This window comes from Rhipicephalus sanguineus, chromosome 4 (assembly GCF_013339695.2).
Source record: "Rhipicephalus sanguineus isolate Rsan-2018 chromosome 4, BIME_Rsan_1.4, whole genome shotgun sequence".
In the NCBI taxonomy this organism is placed as follows: Eukaryota; Metazoa; Arthropoda; class Arachnida; order Ixodida; family Ixodidae; genus Rhipicephalus; species Rhipicephalus sanguineus.
In genome coordinates, this window is record NC_051179.1 from 184,919,900 (window position 1) to 184,940,370 (window position 20,471).

The window sequence follows — 20,471 nt, forward strand, 5'->3', positions numbered from 1 at the left end:
AGGTTTTATACCCAGCCACGTGGTCACATTTCATTGGGGTCGAAATGCAAAGACACTCGTGTGCTTAGATCTGCGTCTGAAGTTCAGGGAAAGACGGAAGCTTGAAGAGACGAAAAATTTGTGAACAAGAGGTTTCGCTGGAGCAAATGTTTCGACAAGCAGTCTTGTCTTCTTCAAGGCTACAACTGCGTTTGTTCAACTCCAGTCAGTTAGAATCAATCTAGAGTTGCCCACTACTGTACGACTCATGATCATATCATGCTTTGCATGTGAATCATCATAAATTATAAATTTAAAGGTAAATATATAGAAGTCTGTCTGGCTGGGCAAGATTATAAGAATAAAAAGACTCTCCAGCCACATTTAATCATTAGTCTTCTTAATTAAAAAAAAAAACTAAGAGACCGAACGGATCTCGAAACGTAGGGTCAGTTTTTTTTTTAATTATAAATCACATTACAAAACGAACATCGCGGCAGTGAGGGGAATTAAGTCTTTCCAACATCTAATAATATCTGGGGCTTAAGGTCCCAAAACCACGATATGATTATGAGGGACGCCGTAGTGGAGGGCTCCGGAAATTTCGACCACCTAGGGTTTTTTAACGTGCACCTAAGTCTAAGTACACGGGCCTCAAACATTTTCGCCTCCATCGAAAATACAGCCACCGCGCAACATAAATGCAACATTTAGTTGTGCCTTATGAGACAGTTTACAAACTACGCTCAAAACTGTTTTGCGTTAATTAACTGCGTTTATATCATAGAAGTTTACAGAAAGATACGACAAAGCTTTACAAGGCTGCGTAAAAGGCACCAGTGATGCCATCAGCAGAATCGTAAAAAAAGGAAGGCATAACGGTCGCACACAGGGCAACCAACCCAACAAATCTTCTGCCGAAACCAAGGGACCGTCCACCAAGATAGGAAGCGCAAGGCGTCGTATATAAAATCAAATGTTCCGACTGCCAGGCCGCATACATTGGCGAAACAAAAAAACTTAAATGAAAAAATTAGGCAGCACAAAACCAGTGTCAGGACGTTCTCAAGACAACGAAACCTCCTTGGAGAACACTCAGAAGAAGCAGACCATAACATTGCCTTTCAAAACACCGAAATTCTGACAACAGAAACAAAACGACAAAAACGACTGTTACTTGGATCACGGGACATTCAAAACACCAAAAAGAACTTGAACCGTTGCAAAGGAAACCTACTGCGAGTTTACATTCACGGCCTAACCACAGCAAGAAAAGCAAGGCAAACCGAGCCTGGAGTGACCTCAACCGTCCCCGGCCGCCCCCAGCTCATCAATCCCACGCAACCGCGGCAACCACGACCCCCTTAACACTCTCACCGCCAAGGAAGACGCGCCTTCCCTCCTTCTCTCCAGCAGGTCCGTGAAAGAAGTTAAAGCGACACTAAGAGTAGCAATGACTCGGTTTAGATTGATAAATTGTACTTTGAGAACTATAATGTCTTTAATTTCACCATCATAGGTCTATTAATACAGGAGAAAATTAAGTTCAAAGTTTCATTTTTAAATTTCGCGCGAAAATATCCACGCGTGACATCGCGGATTTCAAAGTGTATTTATCGTATTTTGGCACCATTTGCTCAATAAAATTTTCTCAAAATTATTATGTTAACTCTATGGCCCTTTCAGAGGACACTGTACTTCATTTTTGCCGATAAGGAGCTACGTAGGCCCTAGTAGGCGCCGTCAAAATATGTGACGTCATGGCGAATGGTGCTGAAACTTCAAGGTGGCGTCGCCACCCACATTTTCTTTTTTGCTCGGTTTCTCGTTTACTAAACGTCTTCTCGCCGCAAGCGTGGTGTTTCTGGTATCGTGAAAGAGTAGTTTACTAATACGAGAAAAATCGTTTCGCTGTTTAGTGTCCCTTTAAAGGTTGCACCTGAACACATCCGCTGTCGCTGCCCCTGAAGAAGAAATCGAGTTCATTCCGAAACATTGGGAAATAAACCAATTTTCGGTTGGTGCCTTGTGAATGTCTTAAACAATATGAGATGTAGTTTTCGTCCCAACATAACGGGCTTTAAAGTAGCTGGTTAGAACCACGATGCATACTCAACTGCAGCGCGTGAACAGTTGCGCGACAAGAATTAAAAAGCATGCAGTACTGCAGACACCCTGTACTTCGAGAAGATTTCACATTCCTTGAAGCTAGGAGAGAAGACCACTATAATGGAAGTGTAGCGAAGCCTTGGAACTGTGCTGTAGGGTCGTCCTCTCCAGCCCCTTCTAGTGGGTCGCCCTCTTCGGCTCCTTTCGAACAGAACGCAGCTCGTGCTGAGAGTCGGCGACACCTTGACTGGCGCTGTCGTATATCGTCGCCGAGTGCCCGCTAATAAACGTCTTTACAATTTGGTGGAGAGTGCTGTGCCTTCACAACCACTTCGGCCCTCATCGATGCCCCTGGCTCTTCGATCCCGTACCCTGCCAGCTACCATGCCTCAAGATGCCGCCCAGCAAACGCCCCCGCCTGCACCGACCTCATGTCCCGGTGTCCCTCGTATCCGCGACCCTCCAGTCTTCACTGGCGCAGATGGTACCGACGTGGAGGACTGGCTCGCGATTTACGAGCGCGTGAGTGTCCCCAATAAATGGGACGAGGCAGGAAAATTGACCAACCTGGTTTTCTACGTCGCGGGTGTGGCGAGCCTGAGGTACAACAATCACGCACCAGATTTTACGACGTGGTACGACTTCAAGACCGCCATTATCAACGTGTTTGGCCGCCCTGCCGTTCGTAAGCCGCAGGCCGAACAGCGCTTACTGGAACGCGCTCAGCAGGCCGGTGAATCATTCACCAGCTACATTGAAGACGTCCTCGATTTGTGTAAGAAAGCCGACGCCACCATGTCCGAATCTGCCAAGATCAGACACATCATGAAAGGCATCGACGACGATGCCTTCACCATGCTGCTCACCAAGAACCCCGGCACAGTGGCAGAGGTTATAACGTTCTGCCAAAGCTATGAGGAACTGCGCCGGTAGCAGTCGATGACCCGTCGCTCTCCATCACGCGACGCCGAGATCGTTGGCTTGTCGACCATATCCGACCACTCCGCGTTGCTCGCAGAGATGAAGTCGTTCGTGCGCGAGGGAATCGCGTGCCAGTTCTCTCTGCTGGACTTTGCTCGCCCTCCGTCGAGTAATTGAGCAGGAAATCGCGGATGTTATGCCCGAGTACTAGCACCATCCGGCTCCTGCACCACCACTGAGTTACGCACAAGTTGTCGCGAGAACGCCCCCACCGATCGCTACGGCTGCCCCACATATTTACGCCGAAGCCTCCGCTCGACCTCAGTCTTTAGAAGCGGGTATACTGGCAGCCTATGCCGATCTCATGCACAGGCCACGACTACAGCCCACCATGCAGTCATATCAGTTGCCGCCCCGTCAACCCCGTTCTGCACCATGGGCGCCCCAGCGAACCGATGGCGCCCACCTGACAACCTCCCCAAATGCTTCGCATGCGGTTACGCCGGCCACGTGGCGCGCTGTTGCACTCGCGTGCAGCCACCTAGAGTCGCGTCGCCTGCCACCAGCCAGTTCAACCGCCCATATTACGACCCACCTACGCCCCTGTCACCAACGTCTCGCCCAGCTTTATCTACCCGCCGTTCACCTTCACCATGACGCCGCTCACTGTCACCGATGCGGCCACGTCCGGTCCCACGCGACCAGGAAAACTAGTCGTCGCAGTCCCCGAGGCAAGGGCTGCGACGCTATCGAACTGCGAGAGCCCTCAGCGAAGCCCATCGAACGTGATAGACGTTTTGTGGATGGTGTTCGCGCATCTGCCCTTATCGACACCGGAGCCGCCGCATCCGTTTTGGACGCTAAACTTAGCCGACTACTATGAAAAGTGACGACGCCACTTTCCGGGCTCTCCGTGCGTACAGCCAGCGCCCAAGGTATTCGCCCGACGGCGGTATGCACAGCCCATGTCAACGTTCAGGACTCTCTGTACGCCGTCGAATTCATCATAATTTCTTCATGCTCTCACGACGTCATCCTGGGATGGGATTATGGGATTTTCTCGCCCGCCACGACGCCATAATTCATTGCGCTCATGCTCTCACGACATCATCCTGGGATGGGATTTTCTCGCCCGCCACAACGCCATAATCGTTGCGCACCAGCCGAAATAGAACTCTCACCAATCTCAGATTTGACGCCGGCAGACAGTCCATCGGCTCCGATCAAGCTACTCGTCAAAGACGACACCACAGTTCCTGCAAACTCGTCAACGGCTGTGTCAGCCTATTGCACCGGTCTCTCTGACACCGTTGCACTTCTTTCTCCATGTGACCGCGTTTTCACTAGCAAAGGCTTGCTGGTGGAATTTGCGACCGTCGAAGTCACTCGGGGCGACACCCATACTTTTGTTACCAACCCATCCCCGTTCATTGTTAGGTTGGTGCGAGGGGAATGTCCCCGCAGAGCGGAAGCCCTCGAAGACGCACAAATCATGCACGCACCGGGTGACACGCACTGCGCCAGCTCCCGTGCGCTCAGTGCTGTTTCCACATCTGATTCGTCATCCGCTTATGTATTTCGTTCCTCGATTGCTGACAACCTTAAGTCGGTAGAGCGTTCCCAGCTTCTATGCCTGTTGGAAGAATTTCGTTCTTCGTTCGATGTCGCGCAAACTTCTCTCGGCCGCACGTCTGCTGTCACGCATCGCATCGACACTGGCTCCCAACCACCACTGCGGCAACGTCCATATCGCGTATCTCCAGCAGAGCGTCGGGTAATTAACGAGCAAGTCGAAGACATGCTTTGCCGCGATGTTATTCGACCCTCAAACAGCCCGTCGGCTTCTCCTGTCGTTCTCGTTGCGAAGAAGGACGGCTCTGTGCGGACTACCAACGACTGAATAAGATCAGCCGTAAGGACGTTTATCCCCTACCTCGAATAGACGACGCCATTGACAGTCTGCAAGGAGCAAAATTCTTTTCGTCGCTCGATTTGCGCTCCGGGTACTGGCAAGTCCCCATGGCTGATGACGCTCGACCAAGAACTTGCTCGGTACACCACACTTATTGGCAGCTGCAGCACTTCCTTCCGGCGAGCGTTATATTTGGGCATACCACCAGTAAATTTCCTCGTACGAGACAACGCAATTCCTCACCTGTATTCAGAGAGGTATTTCTATCCGCTCGACCTTCAACTACATTGCCAGTGTTGGCGACTCTACGAGGCGGCTAGACACGAACATGCGAAACGAAAGGCTGTTCCCCTGAAGAAATGTGTAGCTATAGGGATCTCTCTCGCTACCTCAGGCGACGAAAGAAGCGTGGCCTATATTATCACGTGGTCTCAACTGTGAAGAAGACGCCACTCGGGCCATTAAAGACTGAACTCTGTACTTCGGCGAAATTGTGCCCGGGAAATGAAAAGTCGAGGTACAAGCAATTCACACTGTGTTCACTGATAGCGGCGACAACAGTCGTCGGCCGTCGAGTAATCTGATCCGCGCTAAGGTGCGGCGGCATTTATACATGTAGCATCGAAGATTCCAGGCTTATTGTTGGTGGCCGCGTCAATTACAGAATAAACTGCACTGTTCGCGTTTCGCACTCAAGCTTATCAGAACAATGCAAAACAACCGGAAATGTTCGATATACCGGCGCAGCCCCGCCACGTTGGTCTAGTGGTTATGGCGCTCGACCGCTGACCCGAAGGTCGCGGATTGAATCCCGGCCGCGGAGGCTGCATTTTCGATGGAGGCGAAAATGTTTGAGGCCCGTGTACTTAGATTTAGGTGGACGTTAAAGAACCCCAGGTGGTCGAAATTTCCGGAGCCCTCCACTACGGCGTCTCTCATAATCATATCGTAGTTTTGGGACGTTAAACCCCAGATATTATATTATTATTGTTATATACCGGTGCGGCGCGTGCATGAGAGTGGTTACGCGTGTAACGGGTTCGGTTAGATTAAAAACGGAAGTAGTAGAGCGCGTGGCAGGGGCGTAGCCAGGGGGGGGGGGGTTGGGGGTTCAAACCTCCCCCCCCCCCCGAAGTTTTTCAGTTTTGCTTGCACATATATACACGTGCACATACAAACACATGCACGAACATACATAAAGTATGATTAACCCCCCCCCCCCCGAAAAAACTTTCTGGCTACGCCCCTGGCGCATGGCAATATCTCTGTTGTTGGTCGTTTTGCAGTGAACATGCTCCACAGGGAGCTTTGATCGGCTGTTCTTCGCCGACGGGAGTCACGTTACGAGAAATTCCCTACGAGTACCGAGAGCTTGCGCTGGTTCACGGCTGGTGCACTCGCAGATGTTGTGGTGTCCACTATCTTGTCGGCTTCTCGTTTTTTGAGGGTAAAAAACGACTGCCTAGCGCGGTTTGCAATAACTACGGTTAAGAAACTAACAGCGAATACGTTGCCATGTAGCTTCCTTAGTCATGACCATAGATACGCGGTTAAGGCTATCCGTGTGACAAGGCTGTTACAAGCTCAACGTCATCGCTCTGCTTGCCTAGGAAAGCAAACCAGCCAAGCTGGAGCTACCTCAACATTGCTATGCTCACGTGGGCGGACCAGGCTCGTCAGAAAACAGTCGTCTCCAGTAGCGTAGCCAGAAATTTTTTGGGAGGGGGGGGGGGGGTGAATGTCAAACCGAACTTAAATAGGACGTTAAAGAGCTCCAACCAAAAAATTCGTTTATTTCCCGACGTTTCGAATTCAACTCGATTCCTTCTTCAGGGAGAGTGACAGCGGAACCAATTTTTTGGTTGGAGTTCTTTGAAAGTCTTAATTATTAACCCAACCAGACAGGCAAATCTGTCAAAATGTTCGGCTATAAATCATACTTAATGTATGTTTGTTCTTGCGTGCATTGATATGTGTGCGTGTATATATACACGTGCAAAATTGAAAAGTCTCGCCGGGGGGGGGGGGGGGGGAGCTCACCCCTCTCAACCTTCCCTTGGCTTGCCAGTCATTGTCTCCCTTCCTCCTTGCCCGCGCCTTTCGCTCTCGCGCATGTCCACATCAGCGGAAACCGAAACAAGCCGTTGGACGCGTGCTTTTACCAGATTTCAGTCTAGCACGAGATACCTAGCGCAGAAGGAGACTTGCAACGCCTCTGTCCAGCACACACTAACTTCATGCTAAAACGCATTCCTATACAACAGAATTCTGATATACACCATATGGACACAGTTTTTTTTGTTTTTTTTTTTCTTGCAAAACTTGGCTCTTCTTCCAGTTCAAGCCACTAAGCGAAACACTATTTGCCAAGGAAATTCTTTCCTTAGCGCGCGCATAACAGGAGTCACCGGTACCTTCAGAGAGGGCGATCATGACCGCCGGGAAAGCCATGATGACCAGGACAAAGGCGACGCCGCCTGCCAGGGCTATCCAACGCATTGCACCGTTGCGGCTTTGATTGCTGGAGAGGAAGTGGCAGTGGTCAGGACGATGAGGCCCTGCGAAGGGATTGGTACGCTCACCTTGAGGGCAGAGCAATCTGCATGTTTCCAAAACCTGGCAGGGAAGCGTCACTGGGCCCCGCCACTTGCTGTGCTGCCATCACCTGCGTGCGAGTACGGTTTGGACGATTATGCAGAGTTCGATTGCTTTTATCACGTTCGACCTTGCAGAGGCAACAGCCGCAGCTCTGGCCACACGTAATGCAAGCCTTCTCTCTTGCAGGCCTCACTCGTCATTAAAAACCCTGGACGATTAAAATGAATCTGGAGCTGCACATTGCGGCGTCCTTCTTAGTACAGACGCTAGAGAGTTTGTGAAGCCACAGCAATGAAAAATTCGGCAGATCCCACGTACCGTGGGAATCGATGTTATGCGAAGCATGCGCGGGATGGTGACTGTGGCGTAATTTTTCACATTGAACGAAACGTTACGGAATGACGCTAGAGAAATGTGGAAGTGGCATATGCACACTCGTATGTTGAAGAGTGGCATATTTATTATATAACCAGTTGTTTACAGTTGCGTAACGATGCCAACAGAAACATGGGTGTTACCAACACCAGACGCGGTAGGCTGATATGAAGTGCTTATATCCTTCAATACTGGATAGCGCGAATCCGAACAAGACAAAGAAGGAACACAGATGCGCAGGTAAGCCGTTACTCGCAACTAAGTTTTTCAGAAAAGTTTCCCTAGATATATACACAGCGGAGTGGCACGCGCATGCGCACTGCACGTACGTTACAGTCACAGTTGCAGTTGTTACAGTTGTTTTGCTTATATACTTGTCCGTTATGACGGAGAACGCACACACGCACGGAGAACGAACGCACGCACCAACCAACCCGTTTGCATGTGTGGAAGGGGTTCTTGACAGTTCAACAGGGTCATCATCACCGTGATCAGTGAGCCCTAGCAGCTGGGCCGGACATGTTATTCGGATCCGTTCGTGATCGCGGCTACGAGGGGTCGAAGTGCAGTGAAGTTCGGGGTCTAGTACATTTGGTGGAAATCACTGATGCCTCTTACGATGAACTGATCTATGATGCCTCCTGTCCTGGACATGGCAGCGAGGTCTTTTATTGCCTTGTCCACATCCACGCCGTCTTTCACGCAGCATAAGGACCAGGCGTTGTTGGGTCTTGATAAATCAATGTTGAAATCACCGGTAATGATGAGAAGCCTGGTGCTCTCGGCAGATTTATTGTAGGAAGCATTCATCCCGGTTTTTGCGTAATCCACGTGGCCCACGTTTGCGGACCACGTGGACGAGTGGATTACCTGTCTTCCAGGTCTATTCTGTCTTCAGCTTCCTCACTTTCCTTGCGTCCGCCGCGGTGGTGTAGCGCTTACGGTGCTCGGCTGCTGACCCGAAGGTCGCGGGTTCGATCCCGGCCGCGGTGGTCGAATTTCCATGGAGGTAAAATGCTAGATGCCCGTGTACTGAGCGATCTCAATACACGTTAAAGAATACCAGGTGGTCAAAATTTTCGGAGCCCTTCGCTACGGCGTCTCTCATAATGATATCGTAGTTTTGGGACACAAAACCACAACAATTACTAATACTATCACTTTCCTTGCGTGTCAATGTGTGTGTGTTCACGGTTACTGTATTGGTACAGACCCTGTATCACCTGTGGCCCATACCTGCAAAACATGAACTCTGGTATGCGGGTATGTGCCACACGTGACTGAGAGAAAGGGTTTCATGACGTACGCGGCAGGTATTTTGCGTTATTCATGTAATGACCATTGGATCGTGTTCCTCATACACTGATCTCCTGCTATGCCGATTTTGGTATATTACAAGTTATGGAGACGACCTGGAGAGCGCCCAGACGTAGGCAGATAGATAGATAGATAGATAGATAGATAGATAGATAGATAGATAGATAGATAGATAGATAGATAGATAGATAGATAGATAGATAGATAGATAGATAGATAGATAGATAGATAGATAGATACGCTCAAAGTCGCAGAAGTTCACTAAGAAATGCTTCTCATTTAAAAAGCTTAACAATTAAGGGCGATAAGATGTCGCAGAATAATACATGTCGGGCGCCAGATTCATCGTGCGCAATGAGTATTATATATGAGCGTAAGAGTCAAAAGGATGACCTCGGTGGAAAGGATTAAATGCACAAGCAGGCGTCCTATTTACTCGTTCGATCCACAGCCCAACTCAAGTCTTCCAATACATGCACAAGTTGGCTGGAAGGCGCGTTAGCCGGTGTCTTGATCGCAGCTAGAGCGAAATTCAAACAGCACATATCCAAAACCTTCCATTATCAAACAGACAGAAATGAGGAAGGACCAGTACTTTAGGACAATTCTTGGACTTGAACAAATTTCGACCGTGAAAAAACTATTACTGAATTATTAGGGGACATTCATAATAATTGCTGCTTCGGCAACACTGGGCACGTACGCCATTTTTTGCTGGGAGCAGTAGAACGAGTCCGCGTACCTGCTGACCCTAGCTAGGCTGGGATAGGACCCAGTCTGCAGCATACGAAAGGTGGAAGACTGAGGCCTGGAGAGCTTGGTTGTACGGCGGGGGATATACCCTCCTGCCGAGATTATAGTGCTTCGTGACCTCGTTGAACGTGTGGAGCGAGTCCTTGTGGAGCCCCGCGTCCGTACCCGCGAGCAGCGTTTCCCCGGCGCGGTGGGTGAGTTCGCGCGCGCGGGCATGGGTCCGTGCGCGCTAGAATGTAGCAACGTTTGTTTTAATCTGTCACGTAAACAAGCCGGCATCATGATTGAGCAACAGCTTCCAGGTTCATTTTATACTGACGATATTGTCTTATTTGCGGACAGCCCAGATGATACACAGCGGCTGGCGGATATATGCGTATAAATACCGCCAAAATCAGGGAAGATGAAGTGCTAGAACTAGGCCTTAGTGTAACAACATGTGGATTGATATTATTCAATGATCCCAATGATCACGCTGTGTCAATACAGGGCAAAGAAATACAGCGGGTAAGCGAATAGGTACTCCGTACAGGAGGTACTCCTGTACGGAGTACCTCCTTTATGGAGGTGCAGGAAGAAGCCTCGGCAGCAAAGGGAAAGAGGAATGCCGTAATAATGAAGCACGGAGACTTATGGGGCTGCAATATGTTCGAGGTGCTTCGAGGTCTGTGGAAAGGTGTAATGGTTCCGCCGGTTACATTTGGGAACTAAGTGGCGTGCGTGAAGTCAGAGGTGCAATCAGGCCTGGATATGAATCACAGGATTGTGGGACGCCTCGCATTGGGTGCTCCCGGGAAGACGACAAATGAGGCTGTAAAGGGCGATATGGGATGGGCATGTTTTGGGGCGAGGGAAGCTCAGAGCAAAATAAGGTTCGAAGAGATGCTAAGGAATATGAAGGAGAGCAGATGGGCAGAGACGGTGTTCCAGTATTTGTATAGGAAGAGCGTTGACACACAGTGGAGAAAAACAACTAGGAGATTCACCAGCAAGTATACGACTGGTATGGTAGTGTAAGCGATATGACAACAAAGCGAGTTAAAAAAGTAAGAAAGGTGGAGAGGATTTATTGGATGGCAGCGATAGAAAAAGCGGCTCTCTGTAACTACCGAAAGGCCAAAAACTAAATGAGGAGGGGGGCATTTTATGGTAATTCGAGGGGAAGCGCATAACGGTTTGAAGCAAGATAGGCTTGTCCTAGAACGCGTAGTTATAAAGCGAGATTCAGTAAAGAAGAAGGAAAATGTACGTGCTATTGGGAAGCTGAGGAAACGACACAGCATGTTCTGACTGAATGGAGATATCCACTCATATTCACACTTCGGCACGAGCCTAAAAAGGTATCCAGACGGGGGACAAATCCTCGGGGGATAAAGGCGGAGCCTAGTGACGTTAGCCCACGAGGAGAAGTCTCCACAAATGTACCCCACTCACACGGACGAGGCGAACGGAGGGGGAGACCAGTGTTACTAGACTACTCTGGTGGCTTGTACCACCCGTTTGACGAGCTGCTGACGACGAGCTGCAGACGACCATGCAGCTGCAGACTGGACACCCACTGCCGCTCTCTGCAGGAGTAAGTGCAACAATGTGGCCACACAAGAGCCCGGAATTCCGCCATATCCCCCACCGGCGGGGGATCGTTTTTCCTGTCGGGGAAAAGGTCCCCGTCTCCTCCGAGGAGTCGCGGGGGTGTCGCGCCAACTCACTAATCCATGACGTTGCGGTCACGTGATCCGCAATCCTCTCGTGTCCCCCGCCGATTTCTCCCGCGTGTGAATACCCCTAATGGGTTTTAGGGACAATAGTCGACAGCTTACCACGTTCCAGACAGAAATAAGTGAGAGATGGTTAGAGTATTGGCGGCACAAAAGTAGAGAGAATGCACAAAAAATTCACCGACGATTATGACACTGCCTAATGCGAATTCTGAACGCAGTTGTTCAGGTGTTTTGATTTTGCGATATTACCTCTGGATTCTGGCGCCGGCGGAGTTGAGCCCCTGCTCGGGCAGCTCGTTTAGCAGAAGCGGCGGACGATGCCCTTCCACCAGTTGCGTCGCTCATTGTTCAGAAAGAACTAGCTGAGACTACTTTGTATATAGGACGCCGTGAGCAGCGTGACTGGCGCGGATAATTTCGTGCAGCCCATCTCACATCAACTGCCGCAAACAGAGCGTAGCTCGACTGACTCGCTAACCGGGAGACCGCGGAAGGCAGCGCGTGGACGCGTTCCACGACAGCCGACACATGACGACGCACGCTATCAACGCGACCTGGCACTAATGTCGCCGTGGGTGGCCACCGTGGAACCTGTCGTCTCGCCACTGTCGTTCTCTCCTCGTCGCGCTCTCCTCGCTATCGCCGTCTTTTATCCTCCGCTGCGCTCCGCGTGCGCTCTCTTTCGTCCTCGTTCGCTCTGCCGGTTACGCCGACGACGCTCAACGCAGGAACGGGCGCCTAAGAGCTGCGGTCTAAAATAAACTGAGGGAAAAATACGGGAATTCTGCCGTAAGGGGAAGAAAGCTGGGCTGTGAAGCTGTTTTTTTTTTTCCATATTAGGGTCGATTTAATCGAAGAAGACAAGGGCCAACTTAAAAACAGCGTTTCTTTTTTCTCGAGCCTGGTGGCGCACATGTTACCTCCTTCTTATAAAGTGGACGCCAATAGCATCCATTCATCCATCCGATTAGTAGTTGGAAAATTTTTCCAGTGACTCCATGAAAAGCGTCAGGAGGCGGATATAGCTCGAGAACGCAAGTGCGGACTGAGCTTAATTCGCTTTTGACTCGCCAGTCACAATTTTCCCACCACCGATGGTAGTCCCAAGTCGCAAGTGTGAATTAGCCTTAACTCCAAAGGAGTTTGCTTGATACTGAAAAAAAAGCTAAAGTTGCACACCGTAAATCAGCGGTCGAGTCTGATTGCTAGTGACCATCATTGCGATGCACTTCTGCCCTATATATTCGGGTAGTTGAAGAGGAAAAACTTACCAGCTTTCGGGAGCTAGTCACACGCTCGGTCCTACCCTGTTCGCTGGCTTTCTTCTTCTGTTTCGTCATCAGCTAGTTGCGGCTCGTGCTCTGCGACGGCCGCTCCTGTTTTGGCAGAACCCGCCAAAAACGGATAGTGTACACTCTTAGAAGAGACGATGTACACTCTTAAAATTGGGGCAGCTTCGCGCTGGTGGTGCCAAGCCTGAAGGAATAGGAATAGCGCAGTTGGGCGGTCTTCCATAGCATACCAGCCAAGCCTAGCCTAGAGATAGCCAGTTAAGCCTCGATACAGCCACACGAGCATACAGAGTGGCATTTAAGCCAGGGAAAGCCAACTTGAGTTTAGGAAAGCAAATTCGCAGCTCTCTTTAATGATGATGATGATGATGATGATGACCTTTATAAATGGCTCACACCCACTCTGGGGGATTGGCCAAGAAACGAATAATTTATAGGTAAAAGTGGTCACATGTGAAAATGAATTATAGAAGGTTAGAATATATTATTATTGCTAATTTAAAAACTCAGAATCAGAATCGCCCTGATTCAATTAAGAATTTTCGTACAGCGGAACAGACATCCCGGTCACAATGACCTAATGAGGAGGCTCCCAAGGATAGAATATTCGAAGTAATGAAATCCAATCTAATACGATTAAACGCTGCTTGGAGAATGTTTCTTCTCGGTAAATTGAAGCGGTTACATGATAAAAAATAATGTTCAATTGTTTCGTCCTGGTACAAAACGAGCAAAGAGGGGAAGGAGCCAGACCAGATCTATGCATATAAAAGTTTAATTTAGGAACGCGACATCGTAATTTAGTAAAAATAACTTCATATTTTCTTGTTAAACAGAAATTCCTACGCCAAGGAAACAAGAGGTGTCGATATTCGTTTAGACGAGTGATTAATGTTTTACCGGAATCTTGAATTATGGCACGCCTTAAATCTGTCACGAACTATGAGTGCTGATGTGGGGATAATCGCTTCTTGTCTCTTTTTCTCTTTCTTTCCTTTCTTTCCTTTCTTGTCTCTCTGTCATTTCTGTATACTTTCTCTCTCTCCCTCTCTCTGTTTCTATTTCTTTCTCTCTACCTTTTTCTCGTTCTCTCGCCCAAAGCAACTCAATCATATGGCTCTCATTAATGCTTTTTTTCTGCTAGCGTGGCTAGATAGCCTCGTGGATACGAAGCTCACCTTCGGACTGTGGGTACCCTGGTTCGAATCCCGTCTCGCCAAGAAGTTCTATTTTGTTTTAGTTATTCCTTCTTCTCCTCCTCCTCTCCACTTCTCTCTCATCGTTTCATTCCTCCTTTCCACTTCACCGAGCAGAGTTTTCGGTTAACGCTCGCCTCCCTCCTCCTTCCCAGCTTCAGCACTCTTCGTCTCACTAGGCTCCACCCTCACCCACCCCAGGTTCCACCCGCCTTCCCCACCGCTTCCCCTCAGTCTCCTACGCTCCGCTCTCTCCCTGCCAGCGAGGACAGCCTTATGGCGAATTCCACTGGGAGATCCGGAGCGGCCGCCGAAATCCTGGAGCGAGCACTCGGATTGTACCAAGCCAAATCTGCCAGTGGAACACGTGAATGCTCCGCGTGAGGTCACTCCGGAAGTTGTTTATGCATACGTCACGTAAATTGGCTCCGGGAACTATTTCTGCTTCCGCTCTGTGCGTTTCCATGGGTCGCCGCTGCAAAGCGCGCATTGCGACCCCGCAGTGGCGAAAAGCGGGCGTGCCATTTTCTTGTGTTGCGCTGACAAATATGGACGAGCACATGGAAATATCTTCGATGTAGCCGATGATCTTCGGGCGTGCGCACAGCGGGTCAGGGAACGTTTCTTTGAACATAATTTCGTAGAGCACGTACGGTTCGTCGTCATCGCTGGTGCTACTACCGTCAGAACTCGTTCTCTCGCTGTCGCTCAGAGCTAGAACCAAACCAGAAGCTCGCCCAGCAGAGTAAAACAACGCCATTTTAGGAATGTAAACAAGTGCACAGGGTGATCAGACCCCGTTTTAAACATGACTGTACCGGAAATGACGTCACCGCGTTGCCGGAGTTCCGGCGAAATCCACCTCTGCAAGACGGAGCAACTCGGAACGCTCCGTCGCGGAGCGGGTTGCTCCGAATCTGCCAGTGGAAAACGCGAACTTGCTCCGAATCGACCAGTGGAACGCAGATTCTCGAACGCGGAGCAAGAAAACTTGCTCCGGCTCGACCAGTGGAATTCGCCATTAATCTGAGCTTCAACAGCTCGGCCGTTAGAAAACGCAGCATGCACTACCCCTTTCAATAGCGTTTTCCCCTTGGTAAATATGTGAGAGGTAGTAAATCTTGTAGTTACTACTTAGCATGCCAGGCTTAATAGAGGTTACTACTTGCGTACGTGACGAGTTATTAAACGTTACTACCTCTACCGGCTGCGGTTTGTTATGCTGTTTTATAACAGTGTTGTGCCAAATTCAACCAAGCTAGAAGTTTTTAAATTGTATTATAATAACCGTTTTATGTTCCGTCATGGCACATGTATGTTGAGGTAGTAAGGTATAAAAACCCAGGTCCAAAACATCAAATGTAAATCTGAGTTCATGGTTAGCCCACTTGTAGAACGTGTGCTGCCCAAAGTGTAGGGCTATTGGCCGCGAGATCGAGTAGAGTCGGCACCTAGCGGCGAGCGGACGAAACCCCGTGGTGTGGATGGCTCCTTGCGTCGTCTGCTAGCCACACCGTGTTTGCATGTGTGCGTACGTCATGCACGTCCTCAGATTACAACTTATTCCGTTGTGCTAGCGCAGTATCAAATGCTTGTACGTATGCCTACACGATATATGTAAGCATTTCGCCTTACGACACTTGTATGCACTCTAATAAGTGAGTGCATGTACGTGTCGGTATGGCGCTAGGTCTAACCATCGGTGTACCGTCCATTCACTAAGATTATTTCAATGTGGGTACCACTTTGCCGTTCAAGCATATCACATAGTGCATTTGGCGTCGTCCTAAAAAAATACTACTAAATGTCGAGGTGTGAATGCAGAATTTCAGCGACACCATCTCATGAAGTGTTGGTGATTTGGAAATCCTTGTGGTACCACAAAGCATGAACTAGCGTCTGCAGAGGATGGTTAACAGTAAAAAAGACCTGAAGAAACGCGTTTCTACAGCAGTACGCGTATTCATGCAAACAGAAAAGCAGAGTGCACAAAGTTCTACTTCACCTAATTACGCAGAAACACAGGCTCTCTTTTTTTGTAGACGTTAGAGCAAGAAATAAATACTTCATTGGGTCAGTCGCGCAACATATTCATATTGTGGTATAGGAAAAACACAATTTAACCACGTGCAAATAAAGCAAGAAAAAACATCGAGCACAGTGCAAAACATGAATGTGACCGAAAGCCAGTACCCCATTGATTGGCAGATTACGCTTCTCTCACACGTAATAGGAACGTTAGGCCGGTTTCGTACATTAATGTGGCAATGGAGGGCGTATACATCAGCATTAGGCTGCAGTAAACGCGCTTTATTCGCCGACAATCGACTCAAACCGCCTACGGCGAAGCGCCGCTGCGTACATTTGTATACGCGCCGCCGACCGCTTATGCACACAAACGCGGCGACGGTGCTGCCACCTGTAGCCCGATCTTGCGGCGAATAGATATCCTTCCGGTTGCTATTGGAGCAGTGATGCCAACCCTAGAGATTCGTACCTAGATCTACTGGTTTTCTGCCTCTTTCAGAGATTTGCTGTCTTTTTATTGAATCTGGGGATTTTTGTAAGGCTCTGGAAATGTTACATTACGCGCCCTAATGGCATGCGTTAGTCACTAATTCGGCGCTTTCAACTAGAAAGGATATAAAAAAATTAAAGCAACTTCGCACTAGTGGTGGCAAGCCTCAAAGAACAGCGTAGCTGGGCGGCCTTCCTTGTTGCTCCTGTTTTTCTCTTTGTATCTTCGCCTCTTTCTTTGCCTTTCTCTCAGTATTTTTAATCTCCTTCTTGTCTTTGTTTATTTCCATTTCTTTACATCTGTCTCTATTTCTTTCTCTTTCTTCCCACTACTTATCACTATTTCTCCCTTTGTCTTCTTTCTATCGCTTTCTCTCTCTCTTTCTTTGAGTCTCTGTCTTGCTCTTAGTCTCTTCTCTGTCTTTATTTGTGTCTGTTTCTTTCTTTCTCTTTATTCATTTCCTTGTTTTCTATCTTTTTCTGTCTTCCTACCTCTTCTTTGTCTTCATATCTCTCTCTTTTTTTACCTTTATCTCTCTCTCTCTCTCTGTTCTCGTTTTCTCGCCCATCCGAGTGCCACGCCGGATAAATCGGCGCACGTGTTCTGGGTGCGAAACAGAAGATGAAGAAGAGGACGAAGAGAGCGCGCGTGCTGGCCGAGTTATGGCGTTCGTGATGATGACAGTTTTTGCGCGCGATTAACGCAGTCTTGCCGAGATTAAACAGCTCCGGTGTTAAACTATAGTTTCCGATATTTGCTACATGTTTTAAATGCGAATGCATTTCTTAGTCGGGCTATGTAAGGTATCCGGCGTTGTCCGCGCGCCGGCAGGTGTAATCTCTCCGCTCTCACTCCCTCTCCCCTAGCAACAGCTGCGGGCACGCGCGCTTATCCTCGCCCCTAACAACCGGATCATGTGGTGCGAGAGAGTGTAGGAGAGGGTAGGTGCAGTGCTTCGCCGCTCCTTCTCTCGCCGTTCGCTCTCTTTCCTCCCTGCGCCCCACTCTCCCGTCCGCTCGCGCCTCACTCTCGACCGTTCGCTGGCTGGGCGCCTCTCAAGAACATCCGGAAATGTGTGCTCGAGACGCCGCTGTGAAACGCTAACGGCGACCACAAGGCTGAGATTATGGCCGTCAGGTACAATGGCAACACAAACAGGGGCGGATGAATGTGTAAATAAATGGTTACGGTACAAATTCTCGTCTCCTCATTAATTTACGCCATTAAAATTACTACGCCGTGTACTCTCGGCGCAAGAAATGCATTCGCATTTCCTCACGATTCCCTTCGGGGAGGTGGAGGCATTTTTTCCTTCAAGAGAGCATTGGTGTTCTGCTGGGCCGAGCGAAGGCGACAGCTGTTCGGGAACGCGAGATTATCATATGCTGAAAACTGGAAGGAAATAAAACTTTATCGCCGTGAGTGCTTATCATGGACGCATGTATCGTCATGAGCGCCCTGAGTGATTGATGCTCCGTGAAGCAAAGTAATTTTGTCTTTTAGTGTACAGGAAAACGTGCCATGCACGCGCTCAATGCGTGCCTGCATCCTGCAAATTTTCTCCCTTCCAAATAACTTCTGGATCAGAAGACTGATAGAAAGAGAGCAAAAACAGGACAGGCAATTTGGCAAGCTGGCGAGAACTCATTATTATGAAAACGGCGCGACGGAAAAGACGAAAAGTCTGTTCGTGTGTTTTCAGTCTTTCAGAACGAAAGGCTGAAAACAGACGAGCAAAATATTTGGCCAAATGGGAAGCTGATCGAAAGCACACTGGATGACCAAGTTACAACGGGACCCGACTCGAAAAGTCGAAAGAAAGCTACAGACGCTGCTATCCAACGCTCGTGCCGCCTGAGAGCAAGTGCCTTTATAAAAGTCCCCTGTGTCACAATCGCTCTGCTCCGGCCACTTATGGCTTACCGAAGGCGCACGAACCCGAAGTGGCCTTGAGACCTATAGTAGATCTTACCGGCTCGCCTCTTCACCGGCTGTCCGTCTACCCATAAGCGTGCGCAGGGTTCCCCTTCAGGGGGGAGGGGGAGCGGGGGGGGGGGAGCGAAGGCGGGCAAAGGTTCATCGCAGTGCCCCCCTCCTTATTAAGTCGATGTATGGGGCAGACCTTGCGCCCCCCCCCCCCCCCCGCTCTTTGGTGACTAGGGAGGGCGGCCGCCCGTTGTCCCCCCCCCCCTCCTCCTCGCGCACGCCTATGCGTCTACCTTCACAAAGTGCTGCTGCCACTGGTTGAAAGGAAGTCTGCATTTTAAAGGGCATTTCGTCGAAAGGTTTAAAAAGTGCTCCATCGACGAAGACGACGTAATTGTCTCGTTCGACGTTAAATTCATGTTTACGTGCATGCCCGTCGACATTGCGGTTCAATGTTGCAAAGAAGTCCTGGAACAGGACACTCTCTGCCCTCTCGTACGCTCATGCACGCCGATTATTTGTGCCGTCTTTTAGATTTCTGCCCGAGAAACACTTACTTCACCTTCTATTCTACCAGCAAATCTTCGGGGTAGCCGTGGGAGCTTGCAAGGAAAGAATACTGATGCGCACACACATAAAAACACGGACTCAGGAGACTCGGACGAGCGCAAACTTTCAACTAACTTTATTTTTCGTCGTCAACAATATATGCCATCAGTCACGTGGTCACAACGCTAATCGCTTTTCACTGTCGGATCACAACAAGCCACGCAAGAATCTCTTTTCACCATGCAATAAGGAAACAGTAGACTGGCTAACACACGCGTTTCCTCTAGTTTAGATAAAATAGGATTCCAAAAGTTCCCTTGCGGTGCTATCTTGGCTTCGGCCCAAAACTCTGATCGCTCGGAAATTCGGTGCGCACATGCAATGTCGGACATGCGCTGGTAAATGCGCGTTCTCTTTATTAATTATGGTCAATTCATGTTCCCTTGCACGAACGTTGATGCACCTGTCTCTGTCGTGTGCGCGAACCTCGACCTGGAGGCCCTCGAGGATTCGCCGTTGTCGTCTTTCAACCCTACCCTCTAATTCTTCGTGCGATATGTTGATGACTGCTTTTGTGTCATTCGCCGATGTGACGTCGACCAATTCTCGGCACACCCGGATTCTTTCAAGCCAGCCATACAGTTTACGGTGGAACACGAAGAGAACGACCGCCTCTCTTTCCTTGATGTTCTCGTGGAACGCAAAGGCAATTGCTTTGCAACGTCCGTCTATCAGAAGCCCACACACACGGGAAAGTTCCTCGATTTTCTTTGCGCCCACCCCGAAGGTCACAGACGCTCAGTCGTTTCAGCACTGTTCGACTGCGCGTTCCGTCTTTGTTCTACAGGCGAGTCCTACATTGCGCAGAGCCGAACTGCATGTCCTACCTACGAAACACCTGTCCGGTAACGGATACCCACCTCAACTGCCCAGGGAGCAGGAACGTCGTGCCTCAACGCCCAACCGCCAAACGGTAATAAAGAATTGCAAACGCGCTGCCATTCCGTATGCGCGTGGCGTGAGCGAGGCCTTGGCCAGAGCGTTTGACGACTCCGACGTACAGGTGGCGCATGTACCTTCCAGCAAATTGCGCGGCCAACTCATGCGAGTGAAAGACCATAGAGTTAATATATTGACTCTAGAGGAAAAGCTCCCCATAGGGCCCATGCATTGAAACCTATAACCGCATGGGTTTCGCCATGATGGAACAAAACGAACGTTGCCAGACCCTGAGACGCTCGCTATATTTGACGGTAGTAATCAGTTTTAATCTACTAACCTAAGTCACCTACGCGCTGTTGAGGT

General features: G+C 49.4%; 1 protein-coding gene across 1 annotated transcript in view; it reads left to right on the forward strand.

The window, feature by feature from the left end:
• The first annotated feature begins 488 nt into the window (after positions 1 to 488).
• LOC119390962 (poly(A) RNA polymerase GLD2) overlaps positions 489 to 20,471 on the forward strand; it is a 592,309-nt gene continuing 572,326 nt past the window's right edge. Inside the window, exon 1 of the mRNA XM_049414992.1 lies at positions 489 to 492. The gene's annotated coding sequence lies outside the window, so the exon portion shown is untranslated. The remainder of the gene's footprint in view (positions 493 to 20,471) is intronic.